Here is an 18,204-nt window from a genome sequence, read left to right on the forward strand (position 1 = left end):
TTATGCTGCTTCTGTCACCGGCGGCCTGAATTCGGAGTGGGCAGCCCGGAGATTCAGAGCTCAGCCTCTGCCTCTGGTGTTGGCTGCCGCAGGAGAAGTTCAAAACCTGGCTCAAAGCCTGACTCCTCCGATAATCGCTTCTCCTCCCTTATCTGTGAATGAGGGAGGGAACTAGGCCTCCTTTAACACTCGGTGGATGGCAAAATTGCAGGGGCTTAAGGAAGGACTTACAACTAGTGATTGGATGGTCTGGAGCCACACTTTGGAATTATCACCTGATCCCGAATGGCACGCATCATACTCTCCGGAGGGAAGTTGAAAAGCAAGAATCAAAGAAATTAAAGACACAGGAATGTACAGTAAACTCCCTCACAAACCAGGGATTTGATTAATCCCGATGGAGCCATGAATCTGAGGGGAGTTTTGTTTTCCAGGTATTTCACAGCACACGGTTGCCCCTCTGCAGAAACAGAAGCCCTATCATATATTGGGTGCCGCCTCCCCCTTCTGATCTGATGGTATAATATGTTCTGGCTGTGCAATTTGTAACTAAGAAAGAACACATTTTTACATAGCACCCACAATAAAATCTAGCCTAGGTTATCAGGTAGCGTTTGAAGTCTGTAAAAACTCAATATAAGAAAGATAAATTTTTTATTGTTAAGGCAACACAGATTTTGTTTAATCAATGGAGATAAACAAGTTGAACCACAAAATCAACAATTTGAGGCAGACGACCCATAATGTGATAAAGAGGAACCGTGCAGACCAAAGTCAATGTGGAGAGGAGGCTTGAAAAGCAGGATGGATTGCGGCGGTTCTCAGACGTCAGTGAACACAAGAGCCTCCGTCAGGATTTGTTAGAGACGCGGGTTTCCAGAGATTCTGATTCAGCAACCCCATTTTAAGGTCAAAGAACCAGAGTTTTCATAAGTCATTACCCTAGGTCATTCTGATAGCCTGGGGTCCACACTGAGAAGTGAATTAGAATTCTAGAGTGGATTTTGAGCTATGCCAAAAAGCCAAGACAGCGGTTTAGAACCCCAGTAGTTTAAACTATACTCAGGGTCCATTCCTGAAATCTTCCTGTTGTCCTCACTGAGTTAAACAGTCTTTTTGTTAGGGAATGTATTTGGCTGTGACTTACAGAATCCTGGAAAATAGTGGCTTACACTAACGAGGATTTTTATTTTTTGTTTTTGGAGGGGAGAAGGTGAGTAAGAAGTCTTGAGGTGGGCAATCCAGGTGTGGAGGACCCACAAAGGATGTGTCCATATCAAAAGCCCTGAGACTGAATGTGACCTTATTTGGAAATAGGGTCTTTGCAGGTGTAATTAAGTTGAATATCTTGAGATCATCCTGGATTCCCTGGGTAGGCCCTAAATCCAATGACAAATATCTTTCTAAGAGTGAAACAGATGATGATTATGTTAGATAGGGCAAAGTCTCAAGGTCTTGGACATTCTTAATAAATGGTATTTCTTTCTACACCTTAACATGTAGCATAGTATTTTGGAGATGGAGCTATAAACAGGATGAGCTGACCAGAACTCAACTGGATGAAAGTAGCCAACTGCAAATAAGAAATCAACATGTAATTAACTAAATAGTGTATATAAGCAATGGATAAGGCTCCTTTCAGGGAGGCAGAGCTTTGGATATGAATTCCCTGTCTCCTTTGCTTGTTGCAAGTAAATAAAATTACCTCAGGACACCCATGTCTCATTCTTGAATAGAACACACAGAGTGGGGAACCCCTTGAGTTGGTAACAATTAGACAGAAGAAGAGGCAGAATGTGATTACAGATGCAGATTGGAGTGATGTGGCCACAAGCCCAGGAGCAGCCACCAGAAGCTGGAAGAGGCAGGGAATGGACTCTCCCCTAAAGCCCCCAGAGTATGGCCCTACCTGATTTCCTGCTTCTAGCCTCCCTGTGAGAGAGTAAATCACTGTCTTTTAAGCCAGCCAGTTTATGATAATCTGTTACAGCAGAAACAAATTACAGCAGCCAAAGGAAACTAATGCATCAGCGATGGTATAGAGGCTCTACCAGGAACCACGGGCTTGTTGCCTCAGGGTTGTGAGAAGGCTGTTCCATGTCTTGTATGATGTCTGTGTTCCAGGCAGGAGGAATAAGATAGAGCACATGGAAAGGCCCAGGTAATTAATCTGCCTCTATTTTAAGGAGTCTTTCAGCAGTCCCAATGGATAATTTTCTCTTATCTCTCATTGGCTGGAACTGAGTCAAATGGCCACCCCACCTGCAAGGGGAGCTTGGGAGAGTATCTTTTTTTTTAAAAAAAAAGTAAAGCATTAGGCATATTGTGATGTCCAACAAAATTGGGGTTTTGTTAGTAAAGGGGAGAATGAATGAATGAATGCTGCGTAGCTAACCGGAAAACTCTGCCAAGGCAAGTATTCCCAACAGACCCTAGTGCCCGGTAAAGTGGCTCTTTCGAACCTGGGTAGCAAGGTGATGAGACTGCCTGGTCTGAGTTATTAGGAAAACACTGAATGGAGAGTAGAGATTCCTTCTTGACCAAGACTTGGTGCTTAATACATTCGATTCTTGAAGGGGCCAACATAAAGTAAAGGAGCCTCTGTGACCTGTTGACTTGGTTTTATTCTTAAAAAGAATTTGCTTTTGAGCCAAAAATGACAAGTTTCTTGCCTGTGACCCACACGTTTTGCAGACTTGGATTCCTTAGAATTTTTAATAAAAGCATCTCTTTAAAAACAAATTTTTTGTAGATAATCAATGGCTGATACATTCTCTTACTATCCCAAACACGCTAATGTGCTAATAAGTAGTGCTTGCAAAGAATTTGAACAATGGGTCCTTCAGCAGCTTTTTGGTTTAAGCTAATGGCCAACAATGACTAGCAGCTTTGATGATATAGTAGGAAGAAGCCTTGAATACCTAACAATGTAGCAGTCTACTCCGAAGTAGCTTTGCGAGTTGTTAGTCGTCCTGTGTTTTTTTAAAAATATATTTTATTGATTATTCTATTACAGTTGTCCCATTTTCCCCCTTTACTCCCCTCCACCCTGTATACCCTCTCCCACCCACATCCCCCCCTTTAGTTCATGTCCATGTGTCATACTTATACGTTCTTTAGCTTCTACATTTCCCATACTATTCTTACCCGCCCCCCCCCCCATCTATTTTCAACCTACAATCTATGCTACTTATTCTCTGTACCTTTTTCCCCTCTCTCCTCCTCCCACTCCCCTGTTGCTAACCCTCAATGTGATCTCCATTTCTGTGGTTCTGTTCCTGTTCTAGTTGTTTGCTTAGTTTCTTTCGTCCTGTGTTTTAATGGCAATACTGCACTGATTGTAAAGGAATATGCAGTGATAGTGGGGAAAGGTTCTTTTTTGGGGGAGGAGTGTTTCTTTTTCTTTCTTTTTATTTTTTGACAAGGGAATTTCAGAGAATAGGAAGGACATAAAATTATAGAGTTAGTGTCTTTCAAATCTCAAAATTTAAACTTCAGTTAAAAAACTCACGCAGTTCACAGTTGTCAGCCTACATTGTAACCAAGTATCTGTGTGTGGATTGGGAACTTTTGCTGTGGAGCGGTTTTTGTGACTCTGTCTACATTCAAAAGGACAAGGAGTGTGTTGCCTTGACAAGGTCCCATTCTTTCCTAGGAGCATAGCCTTTGCTGTCCATGAGTCTCTTTAGCTTGATGTCTGTCTTTTAGGTAAAAATACTAACTTTGCTAGTATTTGAGCAAGAGAGGTGCCATTTCTCCAGTCCTGGTAGAAGAGGGGCTCATGATGTCACACACAACCCCCCCCCTCCCCCCGCCAGTTCTCCCTTAAGACAGGATGCTTTAGAGCATTGAATACCAGTGAGATTATCAGCACTGAGACCTTCTCACAGCAGCTCTGCACAGGTCTTTGTCTTCACACAGTCTGGAAACGGCCTCTGGATTCTGTGTTCTGCCTTTGCTAAGGGAAGCAATTACACAAGGCAGGTTGTTGTTATCTGCTATGGAGCGAAGGTCAAAGTAATATTTGGCATAAATCCTGGCAGGAACATTAACAGTAAACTGAAGTGGCTCCCAAAAATGTCTTTCATCTCATTCATGTCCACAACCGCAATGTCCTTGAGGACCTGGCAGTCGCCCACATTCCATACGGCCTCATTGTCCCAAACCTTGGTGGCACAGAGAATGGCTCCCAGAACAGTCTTTTGTTCCAGTTAGCGGAACAAACGCCGATCTTGTTAAAAGCCTTTCTGAGTAAACTGAAGTTACAATTGTACACTTGGCTGTTGGCTGGGCAGCACTAAAAAGGGTTTGGACAAATCTGTAAATAGATTTGTGTTCAGGGTCATGCTTAACGTGTCCCTCTGGAACGGTTTCTCTTGTGACTGGATGTGACCTCTCATCAAAATTATCCAAGGATCTGTTTGCATCTCTGTTCTTTATGTGGTGATATACTGCTGAAGTCACACATTTTACTGTGGTTCTAAGATTATGCTGGTTGACTGTGCTGTCATCTAGAAAAGTTGTTGAACACAAGCTGTACTTTTTAGTAAGGTGCCCTGGAGATACATGGTTTCCATAGTTGCTCTTCCTCTTTTCTTGCACATCCATGTGAGATTTGCTCAGGAAAGTTGTGCTTGTCCTCAGATGGTCAGAAGGGTTTGATTCCAAAGCTAACTCTCCCAGTCACCGAGGTGCTGCTGATGGTGGCTTTCGTCGGCTTCAAAGTCCAACTCAGTGGGCTCCAGGGTGGTGGGCAATGGTGCTATTGCCACTGTATCCCCGATTGCCACCTTGTAGACCTCAGTGCAGACAGCCCCACACGTAGGCTCAGCCTCGCGGGCAGTTTGCCCATCCTCTGGGTCACTACTGTCTCCCCTGAGTTGATTAGTCTAAGTCTAAAACAATTCTTTTTAAAACACCATGATTTTTCTCATTTGCTTCCTTTAAATTGGAAGACATGAACTTGGAACTGTGGCTGTCCAGTAGGGCCGATGTGGTTGGAAGCAATAAGGTAGTTATTCTTCTTCCGCTGTGGGGGAAGGACTGTGATTGAGAAAGGACTGAATGAATGTGGCTAAGAAGCTTGTGTTTCTTAGAATTAAAGTTCAATGTTTCTAGCCAGCCCTTGGTTACTAAACACTTGGGTCCCCAAGGGGGCCACTGCAGTGGTGGTACAAGGTCTGGTCCCATTGCTGTTGGTCTGTGAGCAAAGCTGCCTAATCAGTGCCCTATAACAGGCAATGGCTGCTAATGGCCCCTCCCTGCCTCCTTTCCTAGTCTGACAGCCACACACACACACACACATTTTTTTCAGAACATATTTATATAAAGCAGGATCCCTTGAGCCAAGCTTTTACATTGGATGGTGCTCACCAGGGAGACATTTGACAGTTTGGAGACATTTTTGGTTGTCACAACTCTGAGTGGTGAGGTGAGGCTACTGGGATCCAGAAAGCAGAGGCCGGGATGCTGCTAAGCATCCTACAGTGCGCAGAACAGCCCCACAACAAAGAATTATCCAACTCTAGATGTCGGTAGGGCTGAGGTTAAGGAACCATAACATTAATAAGCAATAACTTTTAAGGGTAAAAATTTAAAAAAACCCTTAAGTTAAAAAAATAAAACAAAGACAACCCTTTTCCTAATGTCCTTCCAATTCTTCCATGAAATCCAACCAGGCAAGTGAGACTCAAGCTGACTGCTAGCTATAGATGGAAATATTCTTATAATTATTATCTGAGTGAGGAAGATTCTATTACTAAGTAAGATGCCTGTAAGTAAAGGTTTTCAAAAAGAAATAGTTAATATTTTCAGTGTTATCTTGCTTGACTTTTATACAAGTTCTAAATGGAGAGCATTTGATATTGCCATGACTTTCTGCATGAGTCATCCCCACAGCACTTCCTGGGAGGGGCATGACAGAGGTCAGCCTGTCAGGGTCTTCTGACAAGTCCCAGACCATCTCCTGACCATGGAGACGGGCTGAGTTGCTTCCTATTCAGCACCAATGGAACAAAGAGTTTGGAGCCAGGCAGTTATTAATTATTATGAATGCATCAGCGCATGTTGGTCAGAGGGGTGAAGGCGATTGCACAATATAACCAGACATTCTTGAGAAAACTTGTGTAATGCTGTGGACTAATGTTGTTAGTCTATATGGTGTGATTTTTTTTTTTTTCCTTTCCATTTGCTGGCCTCTTTAGTACACGTCCAAGTGAGGATCTGCTAAGTAGATTAACTTGAACCCAAGGAGATACTATTACTGTTTGAGGCATTATATTACAAACAAGCATGAGATGGCTACATCTTTTAAGCTCCAGTTAATTTACAATAAAACTTGTATTCCAATGAGTTGATTGCATAAAATCAAGGGCATCAAATAATGTTCCTTGACAGTTTTCAAGTTGCTGCATTATCTTTCCACTGCAGCTTTTGTCCACAGTCCTCCAGGGTCAGTAGACAGATAACTTAATCCGATGCTTAAAAATAGTCACACCTACTTGGATCCTCCAAGAGAAAAAGTTGGTAAAAACATCTGTGGACAATCCAGTCCTTTGCTGACTTCCGGGAGGATTAACCTCATGAGACAACCCTTATGAATCATGTTTATTCCTCTTTTAGGCATTATTTGTGTCCAAACTTTTCAAAACCCAAATCTGAAAGATAAGTTTCTTTTCCTGAGTATTGTTGGTTAAATAACTATCTGGACCTTGGAGTTTAGGCTCATAAAAGCCAATAAGAAAATGTCCTTCTAAACCATTTAAAAATTGTAGATGATCTTTGGCTATATTACAGTATTTGCATTTTGGGAAGAAAAGTCTATTAAATGTTTGCTTTTGCCTGTGAAATATAACTGAGATTGGCTAACTGCTTGGTTACTAAGGCTGAATTCTCTCTGGGCAGACCTAAGTCTGTTCCAGCTCTGACCCATGGTCAAGAAGTGCAAATATATGTGAGCTTATACTGAAAATCATTCCTATACCAATGGATACATATGTGGAGTTGATCCCCCACCCAATCTCTAAGTAGATACATCTTTTCTATCTCTCCTCCCCCTTTCCTCCTTCCTGTCTGTTTCCCACCATCTCTGCTAACCTGCTGACCCGATGTTGAGTGAATTCCTAGCTCTGAATACACAGACTCTGTGGCTGCTTCTAGTTGCAGAGGGATTTGCTCAGCCACATATTGACTCAGATAAAAACAGTTATACTTTGGAGGACTTTGATTTGATATAAAAGATTTCTTAAACCCCATAGTGCTTTGCATCTTTGGGTTATCTTAGAATTTCCCACCTGGAGCTTTTTACAATCTTAGTTGTTTGAAAGCAAATGGAATAGTTTGTGTTGATTTAGGACATCGCTTCTTCAATTAACTACAAAAGGCTTGCATCTTAAGCCCTAATACTTCAATCAAGAAAGATTTTCACAATTTGCACAGTTAGAACCATGTAATTTGGGCAGGTCATTTAACATCTGTGGGTCTGTTTCCTTATCTATAACATGAGAGAAATTGTATTTGGGCAAGTCATTAAACCTCTGTGGGGCTGTTTCCTCTATGAGAGAAATTGCACTAAGTGACCTTGAATGATTCTTCAAGGTCTAAAATTATATGATTGTATGATTTACTTTTCCATATGCACATTATCCTTGGCTGAATTGAAGTTGAAGGTCTGTAGCACATACCAGAAGTAAATAAAATCCATTTTACAGATGAGGGGCAATATCTTAGCTTCCCACCACTTAAGTGAATTTAAACTACTATGTACTTCTCTGAGCTGAGTTATTTTATCCATGACATGGGGATAGTATTACCTATCTCAAAAGATTGTCATTAGAATCAAGAGGCAATTTTCATTAAAGAAATGATTTTAATTAAAGAGATAATTTTCAAGTGTCTAAAATAGTGCCGAGCACTTAGTATATGTTCAATAAATGTTACTGCCTTTTTGAAGTATAATAAAAAACTCAGGTGCCCTGATTTCTTCCAAGTTTGCGAATTATTACTTACCACAGTCCAGACCAAAGTCTATTACTTCAAATAGACTTTGTCATGGTTGCCCCTATTTATTAAGGGTAGGCCAAGAGAGACAAGGTGAAATCCAGCCCAAAGGGTCTGTCTCTTGCTGCAGACACAACTTCCTCATTTTTGTCATTAAGAGCTCTCAGCAGCAAAAGCAACTTGGGATTTAACAGGAAAAGGCTATCAGCCAGATTGATGCCTGTCAAAAGCTCCATGTCAATAAACACTTACAAGAACTGAAGTTTGATACATGTGGCTTCCTTCCAAGAAATGTGTGGCAATGGCAGCTTTGTGTCTGGTGTTAAGATCCTTCAAGATCATTTTTGCATTCAACATCAGTTTCTCTCCAGTACAGAAGTAATTGAAATGAAGTGTCTATGAAGAATTTTTTTGTATATTTTATTGATTATGCTATTGCAATTGTCCAACTTTTTCCCTCTTTGCCCCTCTCTGCCCACTACCCTCCTTCCTCCAGCATTCCCCTGCTCCTCTTAGGTCATGTCCATGGGTCATACATGTAAGTTCTCTGGCTTCTCTATTTCCTATACACTTCTTAACATCCCCCAGTTTTGTACCTACCAGTTACGCTTTTTAATCCCTGCACCTTTTCCCCCATTTTCTCCTTTCCCTCTCCCAGCTGATAACCCTCCAAATGATCTCCATACCTATGATTCTGTTCCTGTTCTGGTTGTTTGTTTAGTTAGTTGTTGTTTTTTTTTTTTTTTGGATTCAGTTGTTGATAGTTGTGAATTTGTTGCCTTTTTAATGTTCCTAGTTTTGATCTTCATTTTCTTAAATAAGTCTCTTTAACATTTCATGTAATAATGGCTTGGTGATGATGAACTCCTTTAGCTTTACCTAGTCTGGGAAGCACTTTATCTGCCTTTCCATTCTAAATGATAGCTTTGCTGGATAGAGTAATCTAGGTTGTAGGTCCTTGCTTTTCATCACTTTGAATACATACTTCTTGCCAATCCCTTCTTGTCTGCAAAGTTTCTTTTGAGATCAGCTGATAGTCTTATGAGTGCTCCTTTATAGCTAATTCTCTGCTTTTCTTTTGATGCTTTTAAGATTCTCTATCTTTAACCTTTGTCATTTTAATTAAGATGTGTCTTTGTGTGGTCCTCTTTGGGTCCAACTTGTTTGGGACTCTCTGTGCTTCCTAGACTTGCATGTCTATTTCCTTCACCAAATTAGGGAAGTTTTCTTTCATTATTTTTTCAAATAAGTTTTCAATTTCTTTCTCTTCTTCTATGCCTTCTGGTGTCCCTATGATTCAGATGTTTGCATGTTTGAAGATGTCCCAGAGCCTTCTAATACTCTCCTCATTTTTCAAAATTCCTGTTTCTTCTTTCTGTTCTGGTTGAATGTTTATTTCTTCCATATGTTCCAAATCATTGACTTGAATCCCAGCTTCCTTCCCTTCACTGTTGGTTCTCTGTAGATTTTTCTTTATTTCACTTAGTGTAACCTTCATTTCTTCTTTTATGTTGTTGCCATACTCAGTGAGTTCTTTGAGCATCCTGATCACCAGTGTTTTGAACTCTGCATCTGATAGGTTGGTGGTCTCCATTTTTTTTAGTTCTGTTTATGGGGTTTTGTTCTGTTTTGTTTTTTTTTTTAATTTTGGCCATTTTTTTGTCTCCCCAATTTGGCAGCCACCCTATGTTTGCTTTTGTGTATTAGGTAGAGCTGCTTTGGCTCCCTATAAAAGACACCTGTCTGGATAAGTGTGGATTTTTAAAATCCTTGGTTGTTGGACTTCCATACAGTTTGATTTTCTGACAACTCTGTGTGTTGTTTTGAGGTTTAGTTATAATTCATTTTTGTAGTTGTGCAAGGAGGCAAAGCATGTCTACCTATGCCTCCATCTTGGAGAAATTTTATAGGTAGCAACACTGACTCATTTTTAACCAGGAAAACAGTAAGAACTAAGAATCCTTGCCTTCCTGCTGAAGATGAACCTACCATCTTTCATGCTGGTCAAACAAAGGTTGGATTTTTTTTGGACAAAGAAAACTTTGTTCAAGCTCTGTCATGCTGATGGAATTAATAGGATTCCAGAACTGAAAGAGAACTGAGAAATGATAGTCTGAATCCTTCTCCTTCCCCTACTTGCAAGTGAATGAAATGGGCACAGCTGGGATGTTAGTGTAGCAGTCAGAGCCCAGCCTAGAGAATGGTGTTCAAGGGTGAGTCAGACTGGTCTTCCTTTCAGGTGAGTCAAGAGACAGGAACAGCAGTCACCCACCTAACCAATGGTGCCAAGAGAGAGGCTGGAGATGGAATCAAGTGGGGGAACCAAGTGAGCTAGAAGAAAAGCAAGGAGGGTCCTGAACCTTTGCTCCAAAGAGTAGGCATGTATGTACCTTACAGTTGACAGGTACCCAGGGTGGCAGCTTGAAAATTCAGTCAGATGGTAAAGTCCAACCTCATCATCTTTGGGAGAGACAACTGCTGCACAGAGAAGCTGAGAGATAATGCCAACATGGATACCACTAGTTGGTGGCAGAAAGCTCTAGCTCTGGGATCTTCAGACTTTTTATTTCTCTTCCCATGACTTATTTTTTCCTGTTTTTTAAATTCATGAGCCTCCATTTATACTTGAAACATTCTGCTTATTACAGTGATTCTCCGTTTCATTTACATTTCTTGTTTAATGTGAGTAGAGGATGATTTTCTATTCAGGATAGCCTATCTCTTATTGCAAGACAAAGTTGTGGTTACTGTGTGTATGTTCAGTAACCTTCCTATTCAGGAGTGGATTCTTCACACAGCATAGCATTGATAAAGATGGAGAGTGAATTTAGAAATTTCAGAATATCTTTTTTCACAGTTTTCCACTATTCTTTCTCTTTGAGTTAAAAGAGGGTTTTATTTTGCTTTTTGCCTTATACTTTTCTAGGATCAAAGATAAGTTATACAAAATTTAAAAAATCTTATTAGAGTATTTTCCTTCGATAATGTATATTAATAATATTGTTTTATTAATGCCAATTTATAACTTTATCTTTTAAAATAATTAGTTCAGAGAAGTCTGATTGCATGTGGTAGAATTTATGTCTTCAAAACTAAGGGGAGGGTGGTAATGGGAGGGAAGTGGGGAGGGTGGTAGGGGGGACTGGATTGGGAGTAAAAAGGAGAAAACTATTTGAACAATGATTAAAATAAAAAATAAATTAAATTTATGTCTTCATATCCTCTTCCTCTGAAATGTTCACAAGAATGAGAAGGGTATTAGAAATTAAAAAAGATAAAGCCAAAGAACAAAGATTATGTGTGAGGCAACATCACTGGATGAGAGATACCACAGAGACTGGAAACTAGAAGCAGTTGAATGAGCAGTAACTGACTTAGCAGAGTCTAGAACACCTGCTAGATAAGCAGACGGAGAATCGAACAAGCAGCACCCCACCTTGTGCTGCGGAGCCCCAGCAAGGCTAGAGAATTGGCAGCATCTGCTATCTCCGAAGGCAAAGAGCAGAACACAGATTGGTTGCATCTTTACCAGCTCTGCCCCCTGATACCTCGTGGTTAATAAGAGCTGCTAAATTTCCAGTTTTCCTTTTTTAATGCTCACAGCGATTCACTTTACATTTTATGTAGGGTGGTGCCTCCACGCAGAGAGTGAATTGAGGAAAAATTGGATTTTAAAATGCTTATTTTGGAATTAGTTGAATTTAGCAAACATCTGAGTGTCTCTATGCTGAGTTGATACAAATGACTAAGCCCTGAATTCCTTCCCTCTGAGTCTCAGAATCTAACTGGGGAGACAGCCAGCTAATTATAAACATGGAGAATGTGTGTAAGGGCTGCGAGAGGTGTGAGCTACTTAACTATAGGATCACAGAGGGAAGAGCCCTTGTCAAGCGGGGGGGAGGAGGAGAGGCACAGGAGGCCTTAGAGAGAAGGGGTGCTGGACTGGATCATGAACTATGCGACTGGGGAGGGCGGTGCTTTCAAGGACAAAGGCCCAGAGGCTTCTAAAGGGTGCTCCTGGAAATAGAGTTGCCAGATTTCGACTAACGTGCAGCATGAGGCACGCTTTACAGAAGAAAGTACAAGAGAGGCTTATATTGTGATATAGATACGGAAATCTTTCATACTGGACCTGGGGCTGAGAGAAGGTCTGGTTTTTAGCTTCTCTCTGAGGCCATCCCTCTAACAGTCCCACATTGTCCAAGTGTAAAGCTTCAGAGGAATGTAAGGAATTTTGGTTTCTGTTGGGTCGTCATTGCTATTATTGTTTAGTCAGGGGACTTAAAGGGATCTCCCAGGATGGGCAGGCTGTTGCCGATAACCTTGTCTGGAAGTGTCATTCTTTGGATATCCAGGAACTCATCTGAGGGTGCATCCACTGATGGAACCGTCAGACATCACCAAAGCCCTGAGGGAGATATCGCAGGGCACGTGGGGCTTAGTGAGAGGACCCCCTGGGGCAGTCAGATGGGTCTGACCTCCAGGCCATGTCGCCTGTGTAGCGGAGAACAGTAATAAGACAGTGGGCTGGGGGAGCCCCATGATCTGTTGTGGCGGCCCCTAGAAATCAAGGGCCTTGGTGCACAGAGCTTGGTTTCCCCAGAGCCCAGGTTGGTGACCTGCCACCTAGGGATGGTAGGCGTTAGTGAGGATTTTACCTGTTCTACTAACTTAGCCACTCCATAGTGACTAACTAATTAATTCAGCAAATAAATATTGAATAGTTTCCATGTGCCAGGCACAGTTATGACTCATTCTTACCTCTGAAAAGCATACCAGCCTCCATGGGCCCTGTGGGTTTTGCAAGGATGAGGCTATTTCTAAATTATCTTGCTAAAAGGCCCCTGAATCCTGGATAACACAGACTCAAGTCACCATATTATGTTTGCCAGATTTCACGGTTTAAAAATTTATTATTTGACCATTAAGTTCTGAATTTTATTGGCTATTTATTATGATTTATGTTCTCCTTGTTTACCTAACCACTGGAGTTATACGAGTTGCTTCCTAAGCGTCATCATGGACTGGTCTGGATTAAGCATCCATTTTAAAAGTTTCTACTATTTGCTGCAAATCCAGAACTTAACAATTGCAAGGTTTATTTTGAAATCACAGCAGTGAAATTGTATGGTCTTCAGTGTCCATGAGGGAACAGAGTTTCCCCTGCATTCTGGACCACAATTTGTTATTGTTTAAGTCAATGCAGGACTCTTTGCATACCAGCCTGTACTTTGGGTCATACAGACGTAACCTCAGAACAAAATCACTTTGTTCAATGAAAAACAGGGCCCCTCCAGTCCTCTGGACCCTTTTCCACGTATTCCATAAGAAAAAAAGTTTATTTGACTGCATGATAACCTCAAGCATAATTCCTCATAGAAATAAACCTGACAAATGCCTTTCCCACCCAGCCACAGAGGGGAACTTAATGCCAGCTTCAGCTTTAACTCCTGCAAGGCAGGTAGACAGTACTCTAAAGAACATGGCTTATGAGAATGGACACAAATTCCTAATGAAACTGTAGCAATGTAAAAATTCTCATAGTGTTCAAGGTTCTTTTAGGTACACTCTCAGTTTTATCTTTTCAATAGTTCTGAGTCTTTCCTGATAGTATGCTACTAAAAACATTTCTCTGGGATTATGGAAATGACTTCAGTTTTAATTCCCCTACAGCAGGGTGCTTAGTAGATGCACAGGCTTTGAAAGTTCTGGCAGGTCTGCAGTTTTTCTGCACTTTTAAGAAGACTTTTGTCCAACAACCCCATATCTTTGGTGTCGTCTCAGAGATGGAGGTGCTGCTTCTTAAGGGAACACTACATAAATATGAATCCACCCTAGTATAGTATTTTGTAATCTTACTCAGTTAAGGGGATCTAAAATACTTGGGTATGATGGAAAAATGCTTTAGTGTGCCTCTTTACACTCATATAACTATACTTATGATGCTTCTGACACCAGATTTGTTGATTTTTTTCCACACCAAGCAATTCTCTGCAACTCCTGCTGGGTGTTTTATAATGGAATTCAGTTCTGACACTAACCACAGTTAGTGCAGACTCCACAGGTTAAGGACTCAGTCTCACGAGACTATCACCGCCCCCACCCCCACCCCCCAGCTTTCAGACGCCAATTGCGAGTAATATGTCTCCAGATGACCCACAACTTCTACCTGACTTGGCTACAGATTCCATTTTCCCACATTCCCTTCCTTGCATTCTGTCATTGAGTAGAACAGCTTACAGAACTCAGGGAAACATTTACTTATGTCTATAAATTTGTTGTATAATAAAGGGCACAAACAGCCAGATGAAGGAGAGGTTGGGGTGCGCCACCCTCCTACTCTGTGGATGTGTTCACCAACCCAAAGTTCTATGAACCATGTATTTTGAGATTTTTATGGGGGCTTCATCACATAGGCATGACTGATCATTCACTCTTATTTCCAGTCCCTCTTGCCTCTCTGGCAAATGGGGGGTGGGTGGAGAAGGACTTAAAGTTCCAGGTTTCTAATTATAGTTTGGTCTTTCTGGTGAGCACCCCCCACCTAGGAGCCCAGTAAGAGTCACACCACGAGAACAAAAGGCACTCCTATCACCCAGGAAATTCCAAGGGACTTAGGAGCTCTGGGTTGGGAACGGGTCAAAACCAAATATTGGAACAAAAGATGTTCCTAGTGCTCTTATCACTTAGGAAATTACAAGGGTTTTGAGAGCTCTGTTCCAGGAATCGGGGGCAGAGACCGATATATATATTTTCTGTTCCACATAGGAGAGATGATTTTATTATTTAAACGATTTGAAATTTGTAGTTTGGAAGCTCCAGGGCTCTATGTATCTACTGTTTTGGATCTAGTAACCTTTGGGGCTGAGAAGCCAAGTATAGGAATAGTGCTTTATAAAACTGCAGTAAAGGCACAGCTAGTCCCTGCCTCTCTACCTCTATGATTATCAGTCCCCCAAGACCCTTCTGGTCTGGTCTTTCTGATCACTGTGTGTTACTATCCCTATCATTCAGGACTTGTGTGTAGTGGGCACAAAGTGTTCTGTTTGTCTAATATATTCTTTTTGTCTGAGGATAGCACTCCTCACCCCTCCTAATTTTTTTGAGAACTTCTCCTTCCCTTACCCTCACCATGGGGCTCCAGTGAAAGCTGCTGTAATCTTTATGTGCATGTACTATGGCCCCCATGGCCACAGATGATGAGACCAGAGTTGGCATGGACTGAGTCTGGGCCATTCAGCGTCCTCTGGGAATTTTTAAACTTGGAAAGAAAGAAGAGAGTTAGTCTCACTCTGGAGGTTCCAGTGGTGGGATGTAAAGCTCTGGAGAGCTCTTGAGCCTCTGCGTCCTGCCAGGTAGAGGAGACTGATGTGCAGTGAGACGCGGGGCTGCAGCTATGTGGAGAGAAGCAGAAATGAGAGAGGGAACCAGGGTTTGTGTTCCCGGTTCCGAGTGCTCCTGAGCAAATCTAGATTCTTGCATTTCTCTCAGTTTGGTCCATCAACTCTTCCTTAGGTTTTATGCACACTGTGTATAAATCCCCCTTTTAATTATGCTAGTTCAAATTGGATTTCTTTCACTTGGAACCAAATCCTGTCTGATACCCTCTCTTCCCCAAACCACTCCTTCCCGCATTGGAAAGATACCTATTTTGCAACTCATCTTTTCTGTGCCCAAAACATCAGCTATCTAATTTGATTAAATAACCAGTTACTGTAGTTTAGCAGAAACATAGGTGAGCTCCCTGGATATTCTGGAAAAACTTCTCTGCTTTGTTATCTTATAAATTGTTGACACTAAGGTGGGGTTTTCAGGCTTGGCAGAGGGTTGTTAAGAGACCTGGTGATGTGCCTCAAGTCACACGAAGCCAGTTTAATGGGGCCCTGCCATTGTATTAACACCTCCTGCCCTTGGCTGACTTGGGATACTTTGCTGACTAAAGTATTGAGGAAACATGAACCTGAAAGAATGAGTCTGGTTTAGTTTTGCTAAACTGTGTCGTTTATGCCAATGTAATTTCTTGATAATGTCTGGATCAGACTTTAAGGAATTCTGTCTGTTCTATCTGATGACTTTCTTGCTCAATCTTGCTTACCTTTTTCTCTACCTGGATGTTGTAACTTTCAGGTTTATTGAACTTTCTGGGAGTAAACACATTAGTGCCTGAAATGAAAGAAAGTCTTGGCAGGAGTGAATTGGATAGAGAAGAAAGAAAATGTAGAACTTGAAAAAGACAAAAAGAATAGAGAAGGAACACAACAAAGGAGACGGAAAAATGAGTTAAAGAGTGATAAGTATCATGAAGCAGGAAAAAGTTTAGAAAGAAGAAATCAGTGTAACCCAAAATAAGTTAAATAGGGAGCTTGAATCCTCTTCATGTACTTTGAAAGAAATGGAGAACTTCTCATGCTTCCAGAAGAGAAAAAAGTCAGAAGTAACAGCAACGTTTCAACCCACAGTTTCCTGTCCATCTGGAGTGAGTTGTTAGCTAAGGAATGGACACCAGCCATATTAGCCTAGTCGAATTTCCCACTCACTTGCAGTGCAGGTTGGTTCTGTTTGGCTCTGGGCATGATAGTCTGAGCCAAAGTTAAGTTCTGTTCAGTTTGGGATCAGATCCAGTTTCACCTGGATCCTTTTGTCTAAAAAGATGCTGCTGGGAACATCCAGATATCCCAAAAGAACCATTCCCTGACCTTTCCTGCTGGGAATGGCTTGAAGACAGGGACTCCTGTAGCACCTTGGCAAGCTTCCTCCTTGATTTAGAACTCTGGGCATGCATCTGCCTTTCTCTCTGGAAACAGCTCCTAGGTCAGGTTTGGAGTGAGCGAGCAAAGTATTATCTCCAGAAGGTGATATAGCTGTCTTGTGGTCTCATTTTGCTCCTTTGTTTACCTTTCTTTTCCATCTAGTGTTGGTTAGATGAGTTATTTTCTTACATTTTCATTAACTAATGCTTCCACCAGCTTATAAAGCACAAAGAATCAGCTGATTCATCTAGAAAACAGCTTCATGCCCCCTACACACTGTGGATTCAGCATAAATACAGTTTAATCCTATCACCTCCCAGACAAAGTCAGGCTTTCAGTTCTTGCTTTAAGAGTGAGCAAGAACAATGTGAGTGTGTTTCAGTGGTTTCAGAATCCTTGGGAGCAAGAATGTTACAAGTCATGGAATATACAAAACCTTTGCCAGCCAATATGTTTGATAGATGATAAATGTGTTTGTACAATAAATCCACGCTTGGGCAGAGGCCCATTATCAACAGCTGCAAAGCTTAAAGAGGATATCCTGCAGGGATATCTTTCACAAACACAAAAACACATGAATACCAGGGTTGTTTCAGATGGACTCTGTCACCATTAAAAAAATCACTTTTCAGAGATAAAATGTCACCATGAGAATTTCATTGCTTCAAGAATGACCTTAGCTATGTTATTTGTGGACACAAATGGACGATGAAGCCTTTTCCTAATGTGCCACTTTCTTGAGCTGGAAATCAAGTGGGGCCAAGATGGTGGAGAGGATTCGTTTGTTTTGTGTTGTGACAAAGCAGCATGAGGATCCCAACTGCTAAAACAGCTGTGTCATAAATAACCCACATAGAACAGATGCACTGTGGGTGGGTGGGTGAGGTGGGGGCTGCAGGATGCATTTGTAAATGAAGTGGTTAGTCATGTGAAATTCACTATAAATATTGAAAGGTAACTAAAATCACCCGCACATATTTTTCTTTAAAAAGACAAGAGTTGGAAAGTTAGATCCAAGGCTTAATGTTAATGGAATGTCCAGTGTTCGTGGATTCAGTATTTTAGTGAATCTGCATTCCATTTTGTACAGTCCTCCAAGCTGGAGACCTGAGCAGGAACCCTGTGTCTCCTGCATTCTCCACAGTCAGTCAGCCCTCAGGCCCAGCGTTTCTGCCACCTAGATGTTTGTGGAGTCTAGCTCCACCTCTTTTCCCTTCGGTTTTATTGACATAGAATTGACATATAACATTGTCTTCGATTGAGGTGTACAACGTAATGATTTGATATTTGTATCTATTGTAAAATGATCACTACAATAAGTTAACATCGTCACCTCACAGTTACACATTTTTAAACTTATTACGAAACTTTTAAAATCTACTCTCTTAGCAACTTTCAAATGTACAATATAATATTGTTAACTATAGTCACCATTATGTACATTAGATCCCCAGAA

The 18,204-nt window shown here is 41.3% G+C and overlaps 1 pseudogene; it reads right to left on the reverse strand.

The window, feature by feature from the left end:
* Window positions 1–3,779: 3,779 nt before the first annotated feature.
* Window positions 3,780–18,204, reverse strand: part of LOC123807889 — a 31,134-nt pseudogene continuing 16,709 nt past the window's right edge.

The sequence above is a fragment of the Phyllostomus hastatus genome, unplaced genomic scaffold (genome assembly GCF_019186645.2).
Source record: "Phyllostomus hastatus isolate PE091 unplaced genomic scaffold, TTU_PhHast_1.1 phas_scaffold_501, whole genome shotgun sequence".
In the NCBI taxonomy this organism is placed as follows: Eukaryota; Metazoa; Chordata; class Mammalia; order Chiroptera; family Phyllostomidae; genus Phyllostomus; species Phyllostomus hastatus.